At 46.8% G+C, this 10,022-nt stretch overlaps 1 pseudogene; it reads left to right on the forward strand.

Moving 5' to 3' along the window:
• The first annotated feature begins 395 nt into the window (after nt 1-395).
• LOC147979573 (uncharacterized) lies at nt 396-2,712 on the forward strand (annotated as a pseudogene).
• Nucleotides 2,713-10,022: the final 7,310 nt, after the last annotated feature.

Consider the following 10,022-nt stretch of genomic DNA (forward strand, 5'->3'; position numbering starts at 1 on the left):
TGCTCTCCTAGTGTTTGTGCAACACGAGCTTAGTCTTCGTTAGGCAATCTTGTATTGCTCATCCCTATAGTTGCACAAGCCCCATTATCCCACCGTGTGTGTTTCTTTATTGCCCTCCTCTATATTTGTGATCACTTGCTTTGCATTTTGAGTCCTTTGGATTTATTTCAACATTTACAATATCTTGGACTTCAATTTGCATGAAATTTGTGCCACTTGTCCTAACCAAGCCCCTCGGTAAGATTTACTTTGTAGGTGTGAGTGAACAAGTCCGGTACCAATTCCACTATTCTTTCATCTCACATTGAGTGATACAAGATACATCCTCAACTTTGGGAAAAGGTGGCTTGGTATTGTTTATCTCATTTCCTACTCACCTTTGCTCGAGTCTTGTGATGGATAGGCAAAGCACATCATCTCCGGTCTACAACCACGACGACGAGTCCGATGCTATGAAGAACTTCATCGACGCCAAGATGGACAAACAAATGGAGGAGCTCAAGGCCCTCATCAAGAACCGCAAGCGGTCTTCCTCATCTTCGAGAAGACGCTCAAGTGCAAAGACTCCCGAGCTACCATCTCCGGCAAGTACACACAAGCATCGACATTGACATGACCATGAAGAGCGAGCTTCAGGACACGCGTTGGCTGCTCCGCCAACCCCGTGCACACGGGCCCTTGACCCCCATGCACACAGGACCCTGTGCACACGGCCTCTGACAACCCCGTGCGCACTGGCTATTCAGAGTCGCGACATCAACTACAAGGCCGCGACTTCTTCAATACCTTTGGCATCTTCGCTAAGTGACTTCAAGGCATCTTCGCCTTCGAACGTACGGCATCTTTGCCTACTCCACGAGCTCAAGTCCACTACTCCCTCGAGCTACTACGATGTCGACATCACCGAGGAGATTCCATTCTTTGGGACTATTGACCCCGATGAATACCTCAAGTGGGAGTGCAAGATGGACGACTACCTCAAGCTACATCAAGTACCCTTCGACGATCAAGTGAAGTGCGCCACAAGTACCTTCCACGACTATGCATCGACATGGTGGCTTCATAGACCTTCAACAAGCTTCACCATGACGTGGCCCACGATGAAGAAAACGATGCGGCAAGAATTTGTGCCTTCCACCTACATGGAATATCTTCAACGCCAATTGGAGAACACCATACAAGGATCCAAGTCCCTCGACGAGTACTTCAAGAACATGAAGGAAGCCTTGCGACGTGTCGGCGTGGACGACCCCATTTGGATGAAGTTCTACTTCATGATGGGATTGAACAACGACATCTCCAAGATTATCTTACTCGAGAACTACAAGTCCCTCGACGACAACTACATTGGTGCTCTCAAGGCGGAGCAAGAACTCGTGAAGGCCAACTCTACTCGTCCCCGAGCTCACTTCGCACCGACCACGCTACAAGAGGGCGAGAGTGATGATGTGCCATCTCCGGCTTCCATCCACGACGAGAGTGATGATGTGCCATCTTCGGCCTTCATCCACGGCGACGAGATGGTTAAGCATGTGATTTTCCCTTCGACCACGATGACGTGTGATGACTTGAGTAACATTAGCCACCATATTGAGAGTGAGAGTGACTTCACCACTAGCCCCATATATGATGAGTTGCCACAATTCCCATGTGAGGAGAGCCACCACCACCACCACTTGAGTGATTTGAGTGACTCCACCATATGTGACATTGAGTGCACCTACCTTGAGGGAGTGAGTGAGCCACCACCACATAGAGAGAGTGAGGTAGTTGATGAGGCATATGCCATTTTGATTTCTAACAACTTAACCTCTACCTCTATTGTGTCTTCTCCTTTGGTGCTAGGTCCCATATATGATGACGCGCCGATCCTCGACGACTCCGTCCTTCCTTTGGACATGATAATGGCCATGGTGGACTATGATGCACCCCCCACATGGTTCCATCCCGATGATGACGATGACCACCATTTGGTCTTTTCCACCTCACCTACACCACATGAGTGGAATGAGAAAGGTAACATAGGTGAAAGTGATGCTCTTGTCCCACTAGTGGACATTCTTGACATTGATTGCTTGCATGATGTTGATCCACCTATTACCATGCTTAATGCTAGTATGATTTCTCCATGCGATGATTTACCCATTTATAATGAGTTTGATGATTGCAATGAGGAGTCTATTAGTTGTGATGCCATGTTACATAGGATTTCTTGTGATAATTCTCTTGGTCACATCATGTTCGACAATCTGCTTGCCTTGTCATATGCTATGCATGAGATCAATCATATGTCTTATTTGCAATCTCTTCATAGTGACTATGCATATGCTATTAAAATAAACCCAATTTTCACATATGGCATAGATGAAAAGCCCATGGTTATTGGCATTTGTTTTTCTTGTGATGATATTGATACGCTTCCTTTCATCATTTTATCTCATATGCCATGCCATGACCACCTAGCTTTGGATATGCATTGTTTGGGATGTTGTCCATTTTCTCCATATTATGCTTCCGCTATTGCTCATGAAGAGACCCCCATAGTTTCCTCATACCCATTAGGAGATTTTGCTACCTCCTATACTTGGCATGATTCCCATGATTGTGTGCACCATATGATCCCCATGAATAACCATGCTATTGATGTGCCATATACTTGTTTGCTCAATTTATGTCCCCATCGTGTTTTAGACAATAACTATTATTTCATGATGGATGACATGTTTCTCTATCGTGCCTCAAATTTCATTGAGCGATGCTTATCTTGTGCTAACTCTCACGTGCACATACACATCATAATGGATGATTTGTACATTTACCACGCACACACTTTGTTTCATTTGTGTCTCTTTTGTGTAGGTACCCATGAACACTCGTCAACCTCACAATCCCATGAGTTGACAAAGCGAGCTCTAGAGAGCAATGATGACTTGGGATCCCATGGATTGTCCTTACCACCACTCCCTTCGCGTAAAGACTTCGCGCATCTCTTCTACACGGCCCTCACATGGTTATGGGTTATTTACCACTTCTCACGTTATGCCCATATTGCCATGTTCACTTTGCATGATATGCTCATTCCTATGCCTTTGCCATGCATTTGTGACCCATGCTTTGCATTACACATGATGATTGATTCTAGTACGTGTATGTGTATTTGCAAGCTTGGTGGAGATATCACTTGTTATTACCATGTTTGCTTTGTGCCCCGTGCCTATGTTGATACTATGATTGCTTTCCATGTTGCATCCAATTCTTGGATTACTTGCTCCTATCATATGTTTGGTTTCAACAATGTCACTTCTTCACATACGCCATGTCTCATTGCTTGTCACATGATTGACTTGATTGCCTCACACGTGATGAACAATTGCTCTTTCCATTGTGTTGAGTGCCACATGATTTTCACTACACCCCATGCACATTATGCTTGGATTCTCTTGCATTTGACCCATGTGTTTAGACACTTCATTTCCTTTGGTGTTGTGAATGATTCCTATGCCTACCATCACCCTTTTGTTGAGCACTTTGCGCACTCTTGCTATGACCATGAGGTAGATGCTTATTCTCTTGACACACATATTTGCATCACTTACTCACAATTGCATGCTTGTCCCCATGATATCTTTGCTTGTGCTCGATTGATATGCTTACATGCCATGTCACAATCCGTTGTCACACCATATGATTTGCATGATGATGACACTTGTTTGGTGACTCACCTCTTGAATGCTTGGTTTTGTCTTACGCCAACCACATTTGTTTTTCCAAGTGCTTGTTATCTTAGCTCCTTTTGAAGGAATTACAAGACGGTGCGACATTGGAGAGTGCCCATTTGAAACTACAAGATGATGAATGCTTGGTGATCGTCAACTTCTACACGACAACATCATCTCTTTCCCATGGTGATTTGGATTTCGATCTGAGGTCGGATCTTTCCCAAGGGGAGGGGTTGATGCGGAGCATCCTATGGACATCACCATGTCAAGAGTTCGTTCGGCAAGTGACACGTGCGACATCTACTTCATACATACAAAGGTGAATCATCTCCTTTACACGTGTCCACTTGTACCTCTCGAGGATGGTATACTACTTGACCCCTCTCTCGTGTGCCTACATAGGTGTGAGCAGAGCTACACATTCATCGAGGAGGAGTCCAAGAAGAAGAGAACATCTACACCATCCAAGAGGGAAGCCTGGAAGCGGAGAAGGAAGCGCCAAGAAGAAGGCAGTAGCTCCCAGGTTGGCAGTCCTGAAGACCCGTGCGCACGGGCGTGTACCGTGCGCACGGGCGTGTACCGTGCCCACGGGACCCCCGTGTCCACGGGCCTCACGGACCCCATGCGCAGGGGCTCCTGCGTCAGGTCTCTGGATACCCCGTGCGCACGGGCTCCACTTACCACGTGCACACGGGGCCCCCTGTGTGATGCTGCGGGCTTTGCCCTTGTTTTACCATTTCGCCCCCACTTATCCCTCTCTTTGCCTAGGACTATATATATTCCTTCCCCTCCTCCATTTGGACTTAGCTAAGAATAGATCTAGATATTAGAGCTTAGCTCATGTACCTCCCCTTGTGGGATTCCTCTTGAGAGAGAAGACTCCATTGGAGTACAAGACCTCCATTGGAGAAGATCCCTAGTGGATAAAGCCCCCATCTAGGGAAGGATCTATCTAGATCATCAAGCCCTCATCTCCTTCGTAGGATTTAGGATGAACTCTACCATGTATCTTGTTTCCCTTTGATTGTTCATGTACCTTGTGGATCTTGTGTGTTTGTTGGTCTAGTGGATGTGTGATTGGACTTGTTCTTGAGTGTTCCTCTTGTTTTCCCCCTTGTGTTCTTCTTGCTCTTGGGGATTCCCCCTCCAATTCGTGAAAGATCTCCACTTAGGGCTCCACACTACAACACCATATTAACCGGAAAGGAGTATGGACTAGCACTACTTTTTGGTGTGTCCCGTCAACTCACGGAACGAGGAGAAGCTTGCAGGACAAGGTGAAGCTCGCTTATGCCTTTTGACTAATGCAACCTACCCTCGCCCAGGCGGTGGACATGCATCAGTTCATTCAGTGTCAGGTTGCCAGAGGCATACACTATAGTACCCAACACGCGGAGTACCATCATTGTTCGACTTCACAAAAGGCGAAGAGCCAAGTGCAAGGTTTAGTAGTACAAGTAGTACTACTACTAGAACCACATGGTGGAGCGTCTGTACTCTTATTTTTATTTTAATCTCTGATAAAGTACACATTTATTCGGGAGAAGGGCGGAAAATGGTAGCCCAATAGTAGTATTAAATACATCAAACATGTAATGATGAAATCGATCAACCATGCTCGAATATATCTTGGCCTCCGTGCGAGCATGTCTGTGTGTTCTCGCTCCTCGTCTCTCTCAAGGAACAGCGGGTTGGTCATTTTGCTGTCACTTGAGATCGGTTTGCTCACACTTCGGTCCCACATGTCAGTGATATGCCAAGAGGAAGTGCATTGACCGACTGGCCATACGTGTACTTGGTTTTGCACCTTCATACTACTCCTCCCTCTGTCACAGTTTACAGGGCGCACTTCATTCTGATGCATTTCTCTCCCTGCATTTCCACCACCAGAGAGACTTTAGACGCGTTTGGTTTAATGCTCAATTAATTAGGGTGTGGTAACCGCAATCAAGTCCACATTTTTCTCTCGATGTACTATGGAGTGGAGTAAGTGCATGCATGTGTGTACCCGAGGTGGAAGCACTGCATGCATGTGTGTTCGCTAATAGACGCCTTGGTCCCAGAGATTTTTTTATTCATTTTTTTGAAGCGTGCTCTATAAACAATGACGGATGGAGTAGTATGTGCAGATTCAAATAAGAGTGCATTGATGGTTGCTTCTTCCGAGCAACTTACAGTGGGAAAGGTGGGGCTTATGATTTGACTGCTCATTACTCACTATTAATGCGGTGCAACGACCGGGCTGAGTCTCCCATGCGGTTGTGCACTACTCCCTCAGTTCTTAAATATACTCCGGAGTATTTGTCTTTCTAGAGATTTCAACGAGTGACTACATATGAAGCAAAGTGAGTGAATCTACACTCTAAAATATGCCCATTTGAAATTTGTAAAAAGACAAATATTTAGGAATCGAGGAGTATAATTTTGTGCATGGCACATGGACCCGGATGCTGAAGAGGCTTCTGGAAATGCTATCAAGCTTCTAGCATTTGTTTACATAATTGACGTACTATACAAATAATTTTCTAGCGATATGCAATTATACAATGCTGTGAGCTTTCAGCTCTTGTTTCGTGTGTCTTGCCATCGATGCTCTTTCGGAAACAATGAAAAAGTAACTTCCTTGCTAATGCATCTCAATGATTAGTAGACTAGGGCTAATATTTACATCACAACTAAAGACAAAGTTGTGAGAAGGTGTTAAATTAAAATTGATTCATGCTTTCATTAGCAGCAACGTCCCCCGGGATCTGTCTAAATCAACAAGGCATGTTGGGAAAAAAGTAGTTGTCTGGAGCATGCAACATTCCGATCATTTTGTGCAGTTCCACTAAAATAGAGCTGAGTGTCCCTGTTCCAAAGATATTAAGTGTGATTACGATAATAGAGGATTGCTGATGAAACAATAAACACACAAATAGAAGCCGGTCACCTTTGTAGTCTCTCTTAAGACTAACTAGTTGGAGAAGATTAAGCAAATAGTTGGACAAGATTAGGCTCAGAGTTGGATGAGGAGGATAGAGCAAAACCAATCTCCCTTTGTGCAGTCGCACTGAAATGTAGAGACGTTGCCCGTGTGACATTTTAGTACAACTGCACAAAACACTCTTAAGAAAAAAGTGATTTGTGAAGTTCACCAAAAGGTTGCAATAGCAACGAGGTGAAATGGATAGCCCTGTTTGCAAAAAAGAGGTAGAAAGGAAAGAATTACTGGCCAATAACAGTTGATGACACATACGACGACAAAAAAGAAGCATATTCCTTGTCCTAAGGGAAGATAACAACACGGTTGTGTTTGTCTAAAATGGTGTGAGGACGAGATTGCAATACGGAAAGTACGCCGAACGAGCTATGTTTTTGGCAAAGAACTATGGAAGATCCACATGCAAGATTTTCCACATGCAGCGACGTGGAAGACAGGCAGTGGAGCAAGGCCGGAGGGGATACCTGGGGGTCGTCGGGATGTAACTAGGTGAGCGGCGACAGGCGGGATCTGCCCATACTGTGGCAGCGAGCAGGTGGCGTAGGCCCTACCGCGCCGGAGCTTGGTCAGAGAGAACGACAAGTACTGTAGATCGGGACGTGCTGCCTCGGCGCCGTCGAACGGAGAAACGATGCACAACCTCCCTTTCCGCCGGCGGATGGGATGCAGACGGATCAGTGACCAACGGTGAGAGAGAGAGGCCACCGCCGCCTTGTGTGAGATACTCTGAAGAGAGACAAACCCAGGCAGGCAGGCTCCATTGTATATAGTGGAGCGGACTACCCTTTTTCTCCATAAAATTCGTTTTATATTCTATGTACATGCCATTGAGCGTACAACTTTATTCAAAAATAACGCGCCAACGCATCAAGTCGAACTTTGTTTCGTGCACGTGTGGTACACGACCTCCGTAGGTAAACAACCGCTACACGTGTTCAAATTAGCACGTGGGCTGCCATTTCGTATAGAAATGAGCTCCACCGTGTACCCGCGCGGGTGTGGCTGGGCACGAAGCATGAGTACGTGCACCTATTCTCTTCGTGTATGCACACCACCTACAAGGGGTTGTGTGAGAGAGATACAAACGTAGAGAGATATAGTGTGTGGGTTTGTGAATATTTTTTAGGGAGTGGGGGGAGAGTCAATAAAAAGATGTAACATATGCAATGTGTGTGAAATAGAGTCCTGGATATATCATATATATAGAGGGGGCGATCCACGAGAAGAGAGTGGAGGTATCATTGGCTTGAGGTATCCATAGAATCGAAGAGAGGGATGATGATGATGTGTGTGTGTGTGGGCACGCGTGCGATCGATAAAGAGTGCCATCGAATTTGTGTGTGCCCACGTCAAAGATATAGAGTGGCTAGCCTACTGGAATGTGAGAGGGGACAGGTGCAGTTTGTCTCTGTGGCATGGATGCCTACCTACAGTGTTCGACTATCGGTGTGTGGTGGGGGGACCTAATTAACCATAGAGGTATAATGGCTGGTATATGTGTCGAGGAGGAGAGAGTCCTACCTTATGTATTAAGGGAGATCGATCGGCATCCATGCATAAGTGTAGGAGAGGAATAAGGTTGGGAGAGAGACAGAGCTAGAATGTTGGAGGGTGTGGTAGTGGAATTGCTTCTAACAAATGGTGGGAGAGGCTTGCTAGACAAACGGAGGGCACGCCTGCAATATCAATAAGAGAAGGGATGGCTGCCTCTCTGTGCACGTGCGTGTGAGAGACGGGTCAGGAGGCATGCATGAATGATGAGGGGGGACGATATGGCTGTGGTAAGCATATGTAACTACATAGGAAGATCAATCGTCCTTTGTCAGAGAAAGGAGAGACATAACTTGTGAGGTACGTCGATCAATGGGTGGGGGGGAAATAGTTAAAGTCGACCTAGGTATATGTAGGGAGATCGATCGGTATACATGCATGTATGTGTTAGAAGAAAATAAGGCCCGGGGAGAAGGATAGAGAGAGAGAGAGAGAGGGATGCATCTAGGAGGTGGTGCGAGCGGCATACTATATCAAGGGGGGAGGAGTGTGCGAGTACGAGATCGATGAAAAGAGTGGTGGGAGTGAGGCATGGATGGTGAGAAGAGAAGAGGGGAAGCTTGTTGTCGGTGTCAAAACCGACGGATCTCGGGTAGGGGGTCCCGAACTGTGCGTCTAGGCCGGATGGTAACAGGAGACGAGGGACACAATGTTTTACCCAGGTTCGGGCCCTCTTGATGGAGGTAAAACCCGACGTCCTGCTTGATTAATGTTGATGATATGGGTAGTACAAGAGTAGATCTATCACGAGATCGGAGAGGCTAAACCCTAGAAGCTAGCCTATGGTATGATTGTATGTTGTCCTACGGACTAAAACCCTCCGGTTTATATAGACACCGGAGGGGGCTAGGGTTACACAAGGTCGGTTACAAAGGAGGAGATATGCATATCCGTATTGTCTAGCTTGCCTTCCACACCAAGTAGAGTCCCACCCAGACACGAGACGAAGTCTTCAATCTTGTATCTTCATAGTCCAACAGTCCGGCCAAAGAATATAATCCGGCTGTCCGGAGACCCCCTAATCCAGGACTCCCTCAGTAGCCCCCTAACCAGGCTTCAATGACGATGAGTCCGGCGCGCAGATTGTCTTCGGCATTGCAAGGCGGGTTCCTCTCCAAATTCCGTGTACCTGTTGAAATAGTGTCCGGCCTCTTGTGAATGTTGTGCTCCTTGGCTTCCACGCCCAATAATGGCCGCTTTCCACGTGTTGAGTGAATGTGAAGAGCCAGGGTGTTTTTACATTTACCCCCCTAGCTGTGCGAATGAGCTGCCTATTAAAAAGACGAGGATTCAGATCCAAATCACAACATCCTCCCTTGGCGAGCCTTCATCGGAGCGCATCCGACAGAGATCCATTCCATCATGGCCGGTCGATGCAGCTCCTCCTCTCGCTCCCCTAGCCCCAAGCCTGGAGATTGGGAGAGATGTTCTGTCCCGCACAGCAAATTAGTGATGCTTCAGACCAAGGGATTTCTTCCCCCAACGTACATGGTCCCGGTTCGAGCCGGGCTCTCCACCTATAATGGCGGAGAGCAAGCGGAGAGCCTTCCCAATCCCTCCAAGGGAGAGCGGGTATGCCTTGTCCCTCATTTGGTAAGAGGGCTCGGATTTCCAATTCATCCGTTTCTCCGGGGGCTCCTGGAGTTCTACGGCCTCCAGTTGCACAACCTTACGCCTACCTCCATATTGCATATCGCGGGCTTCGTAGCCCTTTGTGAGCTGTTTTTGGGCTGTGAGGCTCATTTCGCGCTGTGGAAGAAGTTGCTCTG

This window comes from Triticum urartu, chromosome 3A (genome assembly GCF_056163025.1).
Source record: "Triticum urartu cultivar PI428250 chromosome 3A, HENAU_Tu73, whole genome shotgun sequence".
Lineage (NCBI taxonomy): Eukaryota > Viridiplantae > Streptophyta > Magnoliopsida > Poales > Poaceae > Triticum > Triticum urartu.